At 45.1% G+C, this 13746-nt stretch overlaps 1 long non-coding RNA gene across 1 annotated transcript in view; it reads left to right on the top strand.

Moving 5' to 3' along the window:
• The first annotated feature begins 580 nt into the window (after positions 1–580).
• The window catches only part of LOC309649503, a 1121016-nt gene continuing 1107850 nt past the window's right edge, over positions 581–13746 (top strand). Inside the window, exon 1 of the long non-coding RNA XR_014257164.1 lies at positions 581–804. This is a non-coding gene — a long non-coding RNA (uncharacterized lncRNA). The remainder of the gene's footprint in view (positions 805–13746) is intronic.

Raw genomic sequence — 13746 nt, forward strand, 5'->3', positions numbered from 1 at the left:
GTGGAAGTGCCCTATGCTCCCTAAGCTGAGTTTTTTAGATGTTTCAGGACACACCGTGCACTTCTCCAGAGTGGCTGTTGGCAATTTACATCCCGCCCATCAGCGTAGCCAGGCTCCCGTTTCTCCATGGCCTGTCCTGCATTTCTGGTTTTGACACTTTATTCAGCATGGCCCTTTTGACCGATCGGAAGCGAGACTTCTTTGTAGCGCTGATTTGCCTTTCCAGGTTGCTTGGTTGGCCAAAAAGGGCGTATGCGTTTTTTCCTGAATATATTCAGGAAAAAATGCATACGCCCTTTTTGGCCAAGGGCATCATTGTCGAGGTTTTGCCGATTTTCCTGTGCTTTAAAGGCGATTCGAATCTCCCTCCTGAAATCTGTTTCCTGCAATTCTGCCTTGCTTTCAAATCCTCTTCGTTGCCTTCCCTCAATATATTTGTGGACTAGATTCATCATTTATAAGTCTGCAGGTTTGTGAATTGCAGTGCCCCTGAGCTCCAATTTTCAACTCGCTTTCTTGGGAGCTGGCCGCAAAAGCGCAGGATTGCTTCAGGCCCTATTCTGGTCCCGGGCGTCAGGCTGAGCCTGTGGTTAATTCTTCTTCCTGATGGGAAAATAGAGTGACCTGTGCCTGTCCCAACACCTAGAGCTAGTCTCTCATTGGTTCCCCCTCTTCCCGTTCATCCTGAGGACAAATTGCCACCTGTACGGAACAGGAGGTTAAAGGTGCTGATTCTCTAAGGTGGGAGATTGCTAGTAAAGCGGCTGGAATGGCGAACCCGAGCACAAGGAGATGAGAAATGAGGTGCGTTTTAGAAACCTTTCCCGATCACACGGTGTACCATCTTCTGGGTTTCTCATGCATGTTTTTGATGTAGAAAGATGCCCTTGAACCTGGAGATTTGGGACCCATGGGATGGGTACCACGCAGTATTACTTTAAAGGGTCTGTGTTTGCTCACCCAACCTCACCAAACCTCTCAGCCCCAAGAGTGTCCACCCTTATGTCTCAATCAGCTGTGGGTCTAGATATGGTCAATCCAGGTGGCATCACAGCCCCTGAACGAATTTTGTAAGAAATTCTCTCTCTTTCACTGTCTTTGTTTCACGGGTTCTTAAAAGTAATTGATTTTTATAATGGGGTTTACCTGCTTTTCACTGCTGTGATTTTGCCGCTTTACACCCACTTGACTCACTTACAGAGAGATATCAATGCATAGGTTTCAAGATTCTTACTAGTCAGATATATTCTTGGGCGGTGAATAGGGGGTGTTGAGTCCAATTCATTGAGCAAGGAGTAGGTCTGTCTATTACATATTGGGTTTATGGAACGGTATCTGAGATATTTTGAAAACCTTGTTTTATGCATCACCCCACCTCACCTTTCCCGTAAAGCAGCCATAGTGTGTTTTCTAAACGTGTGACTCTATTCTGTTTTGTAATTCAGTTCAAGGGTAGCGGTTTTTACATTCCCTCTATAAGTGATATCTTATGATAAGTGTCTTTTTCTGTGTGACTTATTTCACTTAGAATCATCGTACCTAAATCCACTCATCATTCTGCTACTAGCCTTATGACTTTGATTTCATGGCTGAGTTATATTCCATTGTACATAAGGACCACAACTTCTTTATCCATTTTTCTCTTTCCTGGGATATTTAAGGTGTAACGAAGTGGAGGTTCTTGTCAACAGAGCAGCCCTAAACTTTGCGGTGCCTGTGTCTTGCTGATTTTTAGTTTTCCCAATTTATACGCCCATGAGTGGAAGTGCCCTATGCTCCCTAAGCTGAGTTTTTTAGATGTTTCAGGACACACCGTGCACTTCTCCAGAGTGGCTGTTGGCAATTTACATCCCGCCCATCAGCGTAGCCACGCCCCCGTTTCTCCTTGCCTTGTCCTGCATTTCTGGTTTTGACACTTTATTCAGCATGGCCCTTTTTACCGATGGGAAGCGAGACTTCTTTGTAGCGCTGATTTGCCTTTCCAGGTTGCTTGGTTGGCCAAAAAGGGCGTATGCGTTTTTTCCTGAATATATTCAGGAAAAAACGCATACGCCCTTTTTGGCCAAGGGCATCATTGTCGAGGTTTTGCCGCTTTTCCTGTGCTTTAAAGGCTATTCGAATCTCCCTCCTGAAATCTGTTTCCTGCAATTCTGCCTTGCTTTCAAATCCTCTTCGTTGCCTTCCCTCAATATATTTGTGGACGAGAGTCATCATTTATAAGTCTGCAGGTTTGTGAATTGCCGTGCGCCTGAGCTCCATTTTTCAACTCGCTTTCTTGGGAGCTGGCCGCAAAAGCGCAGGATTGCTTCAGGCCCTATTCTGGTCCCGGGCGGCAGGCTGAGCCTGTGGTTAATTCTTCTTCCTGATGGGAAAATAGACCTGTGCCTGTCCCAACACCTAGAGCTAGTCTCTCATTGGTTCCCCCTCTTCCCGTTCATCCTCAGGACAAATTGCAACCTGTACGGAACAGGAGGTTAAAGGTGCTGATTCTCCAAGGACGGAGATTGTTAGTAAAGCGGTTGGAATGGCGAACCCGAGCACAAGGAGATGAGAAATGAGGTGCGTTTTGAAAACCTTTCCCGATCACACGGTGTACCAACTTCTGGGTTTCTCATGCATGTTTTTGATGTAGGAAGATGCCCTTGAACCTGGAGATTTGTTACCCATGGGATGTGTACCACGCAGTATTACTTTAAAGGGTCTGCGTTTGCTCACCCAACCTCACCAAACCTCTCAGCCCCAAGAGTGTCCACCCTTATGTCTCAATCAGCTGTGGGTCTAGATATGGTCAATCCAGGTGGCATCACAGCCCCTGAGCGAACTTTGTAAGAATTTCTCTCTCTTTCACTGTCTTTGTTTCACGGGTTTTTAAAAGTAATTGATTTTTATAATGGGGTTTACCTGCTTTTCACTGCTGTGATTTTGCCGCTTTACACCCACTTGACTCACTTACAGAGAGATATCAATGCATAGGTTTTAAGATTCTTACTAGTCAGATATATTCTTGGGCGGTGAATAGGGGGTGTTGAGTCCAATTCATTGAGCAAGGAGTAGGTCTTGTCTATTACATATTGGGTTTATGGAACGGTATCTGAGCTAATTTGAAACCCTTGTTTTATGCATCACCCCACCTCACCTTTCCCGTTAAGCAGCCATAGTGTGTTTTCTAAACGTGTGACTCTATTCTGTTTTGTAATTCAGTTCAAGGGTAGCGGTTTGTACATTCCCTCTATAAGTGATATCTTATGATAAGTGTCTTTTTCTATGTGACTAATTTCACTTAGAATCGTCGTACCTAAATCCACTCATCATGCTGCTACTAGCCTTATGACGTTGATTTCATGGCTGAGTGATATTCCATTGTACATAAGGACCACAACTTCTTTATCCATTTTTCTCTTTCCTGGGATATTTAAGGTGTAACGAAGTGGAGTTTCTTGTCAACAGAGCAGCCCTAAACTTTGCGGTGCCTGTGTCTTGCTGATTTTTAGTTTTCCCAATTTATATGCCCATGAGTGGAAGTGTCCTATGCTCCCTAAGCTGAGTTTTTTAGATGTTTCAGGACACACCGTGCACTTCTTCAGAGTGGCTGTTGGCAATTTACATCCCGCCCATCAGCGTAGCCACGCCCCCTTTTCTCCTTGGCCTGTCCTGCATTTCTGGTTTTGACACTTTATTCAGCATGGCCCTTTTGACTGATGGGAAGCGAGACTTCTTTGTAGCGCTGATTTGCCTTTCCAGGTTGCTTGGTTGGACAAAAAGGGCGTATGCGTTTTTTCCTGAATATATTCAGGAAAAAAAGGATACGCCCTTTTTGGCCAAGGGCATCATTGTCGAGGTTTTGCCGCTTTTCCTGTGCTTTAAAGGCGATTCGAATCTCCCTCCTGAAATCTGTTTCCTGCAATTCTGCCTTGCTTTCAAATCCTCTTCGTTGCCTTCCCTCAATATATTTGTGGACGAGAGTCATCATTTATAAGTCTGCAGGTTTGTGAATTGCAGTGCCCCTGAGCTCCATTTTTCAACTCGCTTTCTTGGGAGCTGCCGCAAAAGCGCAGGATTGCTTCAGGCCCTATTCTGGTCCCGGGCGGCAGGCTGAGCCTGTGGTTAATTCTTCTTCCTGATGGGAAAAGAGAGGGACCTGTGCCTGTCCCAACACCTAGAGCTAGTCTCTCATTGTTTCCCCCTCTTCCCGTTCATCCTCAGGACAAATTGCAACCTGTACGGAACAGGAGGTTAAAGGTGCTGATTCTCCAAGGACGGAGATTGTTAGTAAAGCGGCTGGAATGGTGAACCCGAGCACAAGGAGATGAGAAATGAGGTGCGTTTTGAAAACCTTTCCCGATCACACGGTGAACCATCTTCTGGGTTTCTCATGCATGTTTTTGATGTAGGAAGATGCCCTTGAACCTGGAGATTTGGGACCCATGGGATGTGTACCACGCAGTATTACTTTAAAGGGTCTGCGTTTGTTCACCCAACCTCACCAAACCTCTCAGCCCCAAGAGTGTCCACCCTTATGTCTCAATCAGCTGTGGGTCTAGATATGGTCAATCCAGGTGGCATCACAGCCCCTGAGCGAACTTTGTAAGAATTTCTCTCTCTTTCACTGTCTTTGTTTCACGGGTTTTTAAAAGTAATTGATTTTTATAATGGGGTTTACCTGCTTTTCATTGCTGTGATTTTGCCGCTTTACACTCACTTGACTCACTTACAGAGAGATATCAATGCATAGGTTTTAAGATTCTTACTAGTCAGATATATTCTTGGGCGGTGAATAGAGGGTGTTGAGTCCAATTCATTGAGCAAGGAGTAGGTCTTGTCTATTACATATTGGGTTTATGGAACGGTATCTGAGCTAATTTGAAACACTTGTTTTATGCATCACCCCACCTCACCTTTCCCGTTAAGCAGCCATAGTGTGTTTTCTAAACGTGTGACTCTATTCTGTTTTGTAATTCAGTTCAAGGGTAGCGGTTTGTAAATTCCCTCTATAAGTGATATCTTATGATAAGTGTCTTTTTTTGTGTGACTAATTTCACTTACAATCGTCGTACCTAAGTCCACTCATCATGCTGCTACTAGCCTTATGACGTTGATTTCATGGCTGAGTGATATTCCATTGTACATAAGGACCACAACTTCTTTATCCATTTTTCTCTTTCCTGGGATATTTAAGGTGTAACGAAGTGGAGGTTCTTGTCAACAGAGCAGCCCTAAACTTTGCGGTGCCTGTGTCTTGCTGATTTTTAGTTTTCCCAATTTATATGCCCATGAGTGGAAGTGCCCTATGCTCCCTAAGCTGAGTTTTTTAGATGTTTCAGGACACACCGTGCACTTCTTCAGAGTGGCTGTTGGCAATTTACATCCCGCCCATCAGCGTAGCCACGCCCCCTTTTCTCCTTGCCCTGTCCTGCATTTCTGGTTTTGACACTTTATTCAGCATGGCCCTTTTGACTGATGGGAAGCGAGACTTCTTTGTAGCGCTGATTTGCCTTTCCAGGTTGCTTGGTTGGACAAAAAGGGCGTATGCGTTTTTTCCTGAATATATTCAGGAAAAAAAGGATACGCCCTTTTTGGCCAAGGGCATCATTGTCGAGGTTTTGCCGCTTTTCCTGTGCTTTAAAGGCGATTCGAATCTCCCTCCTGAAATCTGTTTCCTGCAATTCTGCCTTGCTTTCAAATCCTCTTCGTTGCCTTCCCTCAATATATTTGTGGACGAGAGTCATCATTTATAAGTCTGCAGGTTTGTGAATTGCAGTGCCCCTGAGCTCCAGTTTTCAACTCGCTTTCTTGGGAGCTGCCGCAAAAGCGCAGGATTGCTTCAGGCCCTATTCTGGTCCCGGGCGGCAGGCTGAGCCTGTGGTTAATTCTTCTTCCTGATGGGAAAATAGAGGGACCTGTGCCTGTCCCAACACCTAGAGCTAGTCTCTCATTGTTTCCCCCTCTTCCCGTTCATCCTCAGGACAAATTGCAACCTGTACGGAACAGGAGGTTAAAGGTGCTGATTCTCCAAGGACGGAGATTGTTAGTAAAGCGGCTGGAATGGTGAACCCGAGCACAAGGAGATGAGAAATGAGGTGCGTTTTGAAAACCTTTCCCGATCACACGGTGTACCATCTTCTGGGTTTCTCATGCATGTTTTTGATGTAGGAAGATGCCCTTGAACCTGGAGATTTGGGACCCATGGGATGTGTACCACGCAGTATTACTTTAAAGGGTCTGCGTTTGTTCACCCAACCTCACCAAACCTCTCAGCCCCAAGAGTGTCCACCCTTATGTCTCAATCAGCTGTGGGTCTAGATATGGTCAATCCAGGTGGCATCACAGCCCCTGAGCGAACTTTGTAAGAATTTCTCTCTCTTTCACTGTCTTTGTTTCACGGGTTTTTAAAAGTAATTGATTTTTATAATGGGGTTTACCTGCTTTTCATTGCTGTGATTTTGCCGCTTTACACCCACTTGACTCACTTACAGAGAGATATCAATGCATAGGTTTTAAGATTCTTACTAGTCAGATGTATTCTTGGGCGGTGAATAGGGGGTGTTGAGTCCAATTCACTGAGCAAGGAGTAGGTCTTGTCTATTACATATTGGGTTTATGGAACGGTATCTGAGCTAATTTGAAACCCTTGTTTTATGCATCACCCCACCTCACCTTTCCCGTTAAGCAGCCATAGTGTGTTTTCTAAACGTGTGACTCTATTCTGTTTGGTAATTCAGTTCAAGGGTAGCGGTTTGTACATTCCCTCTATAAGTGATATCTTATGATAAGTGTCTTTTTTTGTGTGACTAATTTCACTTAGAATCGTCGTACCTAAGTCCACTCATCATGCTGCTACTAGCCTTATGACGTTGATTTCATGGCTGAGTGATATTCCATTGTACATAAGGACCACAACTTCTTTATCCATTTTTCTCTTTCCTGGGATATTTAAGGTGTAACGAAGTGGAGGTTCTTGTCAACAGAGCAGCCCTAAACTTTGCGGTGCCTGTGTCTTGCTGATTTTTAGTTTTCGCAATTTATACGCCCATGAGTGGAAGTGCCCTATGCTCCCTAAGCTGAGTTTTTTAGATGTTTCAGGACACACCGTGCACTTCTTCAGAGTGGCTGTTGGCAATTTACATCCCGCCCATCAGCGTAGCCACGTCCCCTTTTCTCCTTGGCCTGTCCTGCATTTCTGGTTTTGACACTTTATTCAGCATGGCCCTTTTGACTGATGGGAAGCGAGACTTCTTTGTAGCGCTGATTTGCCTTTCCAGGTTGCTTGGTTGGACAAAAAGGGCGTATGCGTTTTTTCCTGAATATATTCAGGAAAAAAAGGATACGCCCCTTTTGGCCAAGGGCATCATTGTCGAGGTTTTGCCGCTTTTCCTGTGCTTTAAAGGCGATTCGAATCTCCCTCCTTAAATCTGTTTCCTGCAATTCTGCCTTGCTTTCAAATCCTCTTCGTTGCCTTCCCTCAATATATTTGTGGACGAGAGTCATCATTTATAAGTCTGCAGGTTTGTGAATTGCAGTGCCCCTGAGCTCCATTTTTCAACTCGCTTTCTTGGGAGCTGCCGCAAAAGCGCAGGATTGCTTCAGGCCCTATTCTGGTCCCGGGCGGCAGACTGAGCCTGTGGTTAATTCTTCTTCCTGATGGGAAAATAGAGGGACCTGTGCCTGTCCCAACACCTAGAGCTAGTCTCTCATTGTTTCCCCCTCTTCCCGTTCATCCTCAGGACAAATTGCAACCTGTACGGAACAGGAGGTTAAAGGTGCTGATTCTCCAAGGACGGAGATTGTTAGTAAAGCGGCTGGAATGGTGAACCCGAGCACAAGGAGATGAGAAATGAGGTGCGTTTTGAAAACCTTTCCCGATCACACGGTGTACCATCTTCTGGGTTTCTCATGCATGTTTTTGATGTAGGAAGATGCCCTTGAACCTGGAGATTTGGGACCCATGGGATGTGTACCACGCAGTATTACTTTAAAGGGTCTGCGTTTGTTCACCCAACCTCACCAAACCTCTCAGCCCCAAGAGTGTCACCCTTATGTCTCAATCAGCTGTGGGTCTAGATATGGTCAATCCAGGTGGCATCACAGCCCCTGAGCGAACTTTGTAAGAATTTCTCTCTCTTTCACTGTCTTTGTTTCACGGGTTTTTAAAAGTAATTGATTTTTATAATGGGGTTTACCTGCTTTTCATTGCTGTGATTTTGCCGCTTTACACCCACTTGACTCACTTACAGAGAGATATCAATGCATAGGTTTTAAGATTCTTACTAGTCAGATGTATTCTTGGGCGGTGAATAGGGGGTGTTGAGTCCAATTCATTGAGCAAGGAGTAGGTCTTGTCTATTACATATTGGGTTTATGGAACGGTATCTGAGCTAATTTGAAACCCTTGTTTTATGCATCACCCCACCTCACCTTTCCCGTTAAGCAGCCATAGTGTGTTTTCTAAACGTGTGACTCTATTCTGTTTGGTAATTCAGTTCAAGGGTAGCGGTTTGTACATTCCCTCTATAAGTGATATCTTATGATAAGTGTCTTTTTTTGTGTGACTAATTTCACTTAGAATCGTCGTACCTAAGTCCACTCATCATGCTGCTACTAGCCTTATGACGTTGATTTCATGGCTGAGTGATATTCCATTGTACATAAGGACCACAACTTCTTTATCCATTTTTCTCTTTCCTGGGATATTTAAGGTGTAACGAAGTGGAGGTTCTTGTCAACAGAGCAGCCCTAAACTTTGCGGTGCCTGTGTCTTGCTGATTTTTAGTTTTCGCAATTTATACGCCCATGAGTGGAAGTGCCCTATGCTCCCTAAGCTGAGTTTTTTAGATGTTTCAGGACACACCGTGCACTTCTTCAGAGTGGCTGTTGGCAATTTACATCCCTCCCATCAGCGTAGCCACGCCCCCTTTTCTCCTTGGCGTGTCCTGCCTTTCTGGTTTTGACACTTTATTCAGCATGGCCCATTGACCGATGGGACGCGAGACTTCTTTGTAGCGCTGATTTGCCTTTCCAGGTTGCTTGGTTGGCCAAAAAGGGCGTATGCGTTTTTTCCTGAATATATTCAGGAAAAAACGCATACGCCCTTTTTGGCCAAGGGCATCAATGTCGAGGTTTTGCCGCTTTTCCTGTGCTTTAAAGGCGATTCGAATCTCCCTCCTGAAATCTGTTTCCTGCAATTCTGCCTTGCTTTCCAATCCTCTTCGTTGCCTTCCCTCAATATATTTGTGGACGAGAGTCATCATTTATAAGTCTGCAGGTTTGTGAATTGCAGTGCCCCTGAGCTCCATTTTTCAACTCGCTTTCTTGGGAGCTGGCCGCAAAAGCGCAGGATTGCTTCAGGGCCTATTCTGGTCCCGGGCGGCAGGCTGAGACTGTGGTTAATTCTTCTTCCTGATGGGAAAATAGAGTGACCTGTGCTTGTCCCAACACCTAGAGCTAGTCTCTCATTGGTTCCCCCTCTTCCCGTTCATCCTCAGGACAAATTGCAACCTGTACGGAACAGGAGGTTAAAGGTGGTGATTCTCCAAGGAGGGAGATTGCTAGTAAAGCGGCTGGAATGGCGAACCCGAGCACAAGGAGATGAGAAATGAGGTGCGTTTTAGAAACCTTTCCCGATCACACGGTGTACCATCTTCTGGGTTTCTCATGCATGTTTCCGATGTAGGAAGATGCCCTTGAACCTGGAGATTTGGGACCCATGGGATGGGTACCACGCAGTATTTCTTTAAAGGGTCTGCGTTTGCTCACCCAACCTCACCAAACCTCTCAGCCCCAAGAGTGTCCACCCTTATGTCTCAAACAGCTGTGGGTCTAGATATGGTCAATCCAGGTGGCATCACAGCCCCTGAACGAATTTTGTAAGAATTTCTCTCTCTTTCACTGTCTTTGTTTCACGGGTTTTTAAAAGTAATTGATTTTTATAATGGGGTTTTCCTACTTTTCACTGCTCTGATTTTGCCACTTTACACCCACTTGACTCACTTACAGAGAGATATCAATGCATAGGTTTCAAGATTCTTACTAGTCAGATATATTCTTGGGCGGTGAATAGGGGGTGTTGAGTCCAATTCATTGAGCAAGGAGTAGGTCTTGTCTATTACATATTGGGTTTATGGAACGGTATCTGAGCTAATTTGAAACCCTTGTTTTATGCATCACCCCACCTCACCTTTCCCGTAAAGCAGCCATAGTGTGTTTTCTAAACGTGTGACTCTATTCTGTTTTGTAATTCAGTTCAAGGGTAGCCGTTTGTACATTCCCTCTATAAGTGATATCTTATGATAAGTGTCTTTTTCTATGTGACTAATTTCACTTAGAATCGTCGTACCTAAATCCACTCATCATGCTGCTACTAGCCTTATGACGTTGATTTCATGGCTGAGTGATATTCCATTGTACATAAGGACCACAACTTCTTTATCCATTTTTCTCTTCCCTGGGATATTTAAGGTGTAACGAAGTGGAGGTTCTTGTCAACAGAGCAGCCCTAAATTTTGCGGTGCCTGTGTCTTGCTGATTTTTACTTTTCCCAATTTATATGCCCATGAGTGGAAGTGCCCTATGTTCCCTAAGCTGAGTTTTTTAGATGTTTCAGGACACACCGTGCACTTCTTCAGAGTGGCTGTTGGCAATTTACATCCCGCCCATCAGCGTAGCCACGCCCCCTTTTCTCCTTGGCCTGTCCTGCATTTCTGGTTTTGACACTTTATTCAGCATGGCCCTTTTGACTGATGGGAAGCGAGACTTCTTTGTAGCGCTGATTTGCCTTTCCAGGTTGCTTGGTTGGCCAAAAAGGGCGTATGCGTTTTTTCCTTAATATATTCAGGTAAAAACGCATACGCCCTTTTTGGCCAAGGGCATCATTGTCGAGGTTTTGCCGCTTTTCCTGTGCTTTAAAGGCGATTCGAATCTCCCTCCTGAAATCTGTTTCCTGCAATTCTGCCTTGCTTTCAAATCCTCTTCGTTGCCTTCCCTCAATATATTTGTGGACGAGAGTCATCATTTATAAGTCTGCAGGTTTGTGAATTGCCGTGCCCCTGAGCTCCATTTTTCAACTCGCTTTCTTGGGAGCTGGCCGCAAAAGTGCAGGATTGCTTCAGGCCCTATTCTGGTCCTGGGCGGCAGGCTGAGCCTGTGGTTAATACTTCTTCCTGATGGGAAAATAGAGGGTCCTGTGCCTGTCCCAACACCTAGAGCTAGCCTCTCATTGTTTCCCCCTCTTCCCGTTCATCCTCAGGACAAATTGCAACCTGTACGGAACAGGAGGTTAAAGGTGCTGATTCCCCAAGGACGGAGATTGTTAGTAAAGCGGCTGGAATGGCGAACCCGAGCACAAGGAGATGAGAAATGAGGTGCGTTTTGAAAACCTTTCCCGATCACACGGTGTACCATCTTCTGGGTTTCTCATGCATGTTTTTGATGTAGGAAGATGCCCTTGAACCTGGAGATTTGGGACCCATGGGATGGGTACCACGCAGTATTACTTTAAAGGGTCTGCGTTTGCTCACCCAACCTCAGCAAACCTCTCAGCCCCAAGAGTGTCCACCCTTATGTCTCAATCAGCTGTGGGTCTAGATATGGTCAATCCAGGTGGCATCACAGCCCCTGAGCGAACTTTGTAAGAATTTCTCTCTCTTTCACTGTCTTTGTTTCACGGGTTTTTAAAAGTAATTCATTTTTATAATGGGGTTTACCTGCTTTTCACTGCTGTGATTTTGCCGCTTAACCCCCACTTGACTCACTTACAGAGAGATATCAATGCATATGTTTTAAGATTCTTACTAGTCAGATATATTCTTGGCGGTGAATAGGGGGTGTTGAGTCCAATTCATTGAGCAAGGAGTAGGTCTTGTCTATTACATATTGGGTTTATGGAACGGTATCTGAGCTAATTTGAAACCCTTGTTTTATGCATCACCCCACCTCACCTTTCCCGTTAAGCAGCCATAGTGTGTTTTCTAAACGTGTGACTCTATTCTGTTTGGTAATTCAGTTCAAGGGTAGCGGTTTGTACATTCCCTCTATAAGTGATATCTTATGATAAGTGTCTTTTTCTGTGTGACTTATTTCACTTAGAATCGTCGTACCTAAATCCACTCATCATGCTGCTACTAGCCTTATGACGTTGATTTCATGGCTGAGTGATATTCCATTGTACATAAGGACCACAACTTCTTTATCCATTTTTCTCTTTCCTGGGGTATTTAAGGTGTAACGAAGTGGAGGTTCTTGTCAACAGAGCAGCCCTAAACTTTGCGGTGCCTGTGTCTTGCTGATTTTTAGTTTTCCCAATTTATACGCCCATGAGTGGAAGTGCCCTATGCTCCCTAAGCTGAGTTTTTTAGATGTTTCAGGACAAACCGTGCACTTCTCCAGAGTGGCTGTTGGCAATTTACATCCCGCCCATCAGCGTAGCCACGCCCCCGTTTCTCCTTGGCCTGTCCTGCATTTCTGGTTTTGACACTTTATTCAGCATGGCCCTTTTGACCGATGGGAAGCGAGACTTCTTTGTAGCGCTGATTTGCCTTTCCAGGTTGCTTGGTTGGCCAAAAAGGGCGTATGCGTTTTTTCCTGAATATATTCAGGTAAAAACGCATACGCCCTTTTTGGCCAAGGGCATCATTGTCGAGGTTTTGCCGCTTTTCCTGTGCTTTAAAGGCGATTCGAATCTCCCTCCTGAAATCTATTTCCTGCAATTCTGCCTTGCTTTCAAATCCTCTTCGTTGCCTTCCCTCAATATATTTGTGGACGAGAGTCATCATTTATAAGTCTGCAGGTTTGTGAATTGCCGTGCCCCTGAGCTCCATTTTTCAACTCGCTTTCTTGGGAGCTGGCCGCAAAAGTGCAGGATTGCTTCAGGCCCTATTCTGGTCCTGGGCGGCAGGCTGAGCCTGTGGTTAATTCTTCTTCCTGATGGGAAAATAGAGGGTCCTGTGCCTGTCCCAACACCTAGAGCTAGCCTCTCATTGTTTCCCCCTCTTCCCGTTCATCCTCAGGACAAATTGCAACCTGTACGGAACAGGAGGTTAAAGGTGCTGATTCCCCAAGGACGGAGATTGTTAGTAAAGCGGCTGGAATGGCGAACCCGAGCACAAGGAGATGAGAAATGAGGTGCGTTTTGAAAACCTTTCCCGATCACACGGTGTACCATCTTCTGGGTTTCTCATGCATGTTTTTGATGTAGGAAGATGCCCTTGAACCTGGAGATTTGGGACCCATGGGATGGGTACCACGCAGTATTACTTTAAAGGGTCTGCGTTTGCTCACCCAACCTCAGCAAACCTCTCAGCCCCAAGAGTGTCCACCCTTATGTCTCAATCAGCTGTGGGTCTAGATATGGTCAATCCAGGTGGCATCACAGCCCCTGAGCGAACTTTGTAAGAATTTCTCTCTCTTTCACTGTCTTTGTTTCACGGGTTTTTAAAAGTAATTGATTTTTATAATGGGGTTTACCTGCTTTTCACTGCTGTGATTTTGCCGCTTAACCCCCACTTGACTCACTTACAGAGAGATATCAATGCATAGGTTTTAAGATTCTTACTAGTCAGATATATTCTTGGGCGGTGAATAGGGGGTGTTGAGTCCAATTCATTGAGCAAGGAGTAGGTCTTGTCTATTACATATTGGGTTTATGGAACGGTATCTGAGCTAATTTGAAACCCTTGTTTTATGCATCACCCCACCTCACCTTTCCCGTTAAGCAGCCATAGTGTGTTTTCTAAACGTGTGACTCTATTCTGTTTG

This window comes from Balaenoptera physalus (genome assembly GCF_965194825.1).
Source record: "Balaenoptera physalus genome assembly, chromosome: 1".
NCBI lineage: Eukaryota > Metazoa > Chordata > Mammalia > Artiodactyla > Balaenopteridae > Balaenoptera > Balaenoptera physalus.